Source organism: Grammomys surdaster, unplaced genomic scaffold (genome assembly GCF_004785775.1).
Source record: "Grammomys surdaster isolate TR1022 unplaced genomic scaffold, NIH_TR_1.0 145, whole genome shotgun sequence".
Classification (NCBI taxonomy): Eukaryota; Metazoa; Chordata; class Mammalia; order Rodentia; family Muridae; genus Grammomys; species Grammomys surdaster.
This window is the reverse complement of record NW_021604603.1, coordinates 1,140,882-1,143,409: the sequence shown is the minus strand read 5'-3', so window position 1 is coordinate 1,143,409 and position 2,528 is coordinate 1,140,882.

Here is a 2,528-nt window from a genome sequence, read left to right as displayed (position 1 = left end):
GATGGACATACGGAGTTTGGCACTGACAGGAAGTGTGCTTGCTCTCTGAAATAAACAGGAAACAGGCCTTAAAGTCAATTAAAGGAAGCTAGACATGGTGGCACATGTATGTAATTTCCCCATGTGAAAAGTGGACGCAGACATATCAGGAATTCAGGGCCAGCCTCAGCTACATACTGACTTGAGGCTAGCCTGGGGTATGTGAGACCTTGTCTCCATAAAAATAAGATAATCAAATAAAGGATGTATAGAGTCAGTAGAGGACACTATTTCCATAAATACAAGATTGCTTTTTGTTGAGCCAGCTGTGGCCCAAGTGCCAGTTTCACATGGTCACAGTGGACTTGTGCAGGAGTCCACAAGGCTGACAGTACAGAAATAACTAATCATGTAGCACATCCTCTTAGCACTAACTTTTACCCTTTTGCCATATCTACTAAGGCAGATGGAGATGGTCCTCCCCCCGCCAGCAGACTGGGGAAGAGTGGGTGTAGGGCGGCTGTTGGTATCATAGCCACTTCTTCTTAGTCATACAGTCCATCTTACGCTGCTAGACACATAGCATACACTAAAACAAGTTTTGTTGTATTAAATATTTCCTTTGATTTTAGAGTTAATCTGTTAATTTACTTGGTTGCGTGCAGCCATCGAAGGTGCAGTCCTTCCTCCACTCAGTACTCACAGCCTGGTTTCGAGCAGGTTTTTGGTTTCCTTGCTCTTTATCCCCGCAGTAGACCTTTAGCTTCCAAATGCTGTTTGTCCTTAACCATGTTTAAATGAATCTTGATGTTATTTGGATGGAATTTTGCTTATTGGCTGATAGAATACTTTTTGTTAATTTTTTATCTCTATGACCACGGTTCCAGAGGTGTCAGCTCCTCGAGGCAGGGAGAACATGGTGGAGCAGACCACTCACATCAGCCAGGAAGCAGAGAGAGAATGTCTGCCTTCCTAGACTGTCTCCTCTGACTCCAGGCAGGCTCCCAGCTTATGAGAGGAGGACCTCCTCCTTCATGGGGAGAAAGTCTTCCCTGCCTAGTCTTCTCTGGAAATGCTCTCACAGACTTTCTCTGAGGTATGCTTGACCAGGCCCCTAAGTGCTTTCAAGGTAATGAAGTTGACAATCAAGATTAAGCATCACAGGGATCAAACCTTCCCATTGGCATTTGAGGTACCAGCAGCTAGCCAGGAAGAATTCTGGACTACCTACCCTCAGTCCTAACAGGCAGCTGTGAACAGCTTGGGCCAGCAAATGACTTAGGGTCCTCCACCTGAGTGCCTTCCCCTTCTGTACCCTACCCTCCTTCCCCGTGGCAGAGCCTGTGTGTACCACTGTTACACTGCCAGGCAAGCACCCTGTCAGGGTGCTCACTTCCGGGAGATGACTGCCTGGACATGAAGTGTTGTCAGAAGACCCTACTCTATTTCCTTTTGTTTTCTGCCTGGTATTCTTCAAAGGACCTCACACTTGGCAAAATGAAGAAATGCCATGAATCCTTAAGTCAGTGGCTCTGAAACTTTGTCTCTGAAGCCCTGTGCACTCTTTAAAGTCATTAGGAAATCCAAAGAACTATTGTTTTGTAGGCCGTATCTACTTATATTGAGCATATTCATAATGAAAACAGAAATTTAAGTATTTACTCTATTTTAAAAATAGCATTAAAAACATTGCATTGCCGGGCAGTGGTGGTGCATACCTTTAATCCCAGCACTTGAGAGGCAGAGCAGGTGGATTTCTGAGTTCGAGGCCAGCCTGGTCTACAGAGTGAGTTCCAGGATAGCCAGGGCTACACAGAGAAACCCTGCCTCAAAACAAAACAAAACAAAACAGAGTTATAATCATCAAAAAAAACCATTGCATCATAACATGTTTTATGAAAAATGATTAAGACAAATAGTAAGAAGTCTTCTTTGCTATTCTTGGAAACGTCATTATTGACACCTAACGTTATGGAAAATCTGCTCCTGCATTCAGTCTCCTGTGAACCCCTCAATGGAGCCTTTGAAAACTCAACTGTGTTGCTGGAGGAACTCTGAGAAGGTAGCAGGTATCATGGTACTCATACGGGAATACTTTGAGTTTGTACATCCTCTGGAAGGACCCGTGTCGCTTAGGGGGGCCCTAGGCACACCTTGAGAACTTTGATTCCATCTGTCCCGGCTGGCTTTGGTGCCAAATGTCACAGAGACCTTCATATTTATTAAAAGCTTCGGGAACTATAGCTGGGCAGATTCTGAACTAGTTTAACTGGACAGTGCTAGCCTGGCCTATTTCCCAGCCAAGTGGGATGTCACCTGCCATTTTAGTCTCACTTTGGTCTCCTTCTTCATCTGTGGCCTGACGGCAGCTCTCCTGTGCCTACCTGACACACCCCCACCCCTCACTCTACCCCACCCACCCCTGTCCAAAAGTCCAACCTTTTCCTTTCCTGCTCAGCTATTGGCTGTTCAGTTCTTTATTGACCAATCAGAAGATTGGTGGAGAACAATGTTTTACAAAATGCTAAGTGAGGAGGTGCTTCCAAATA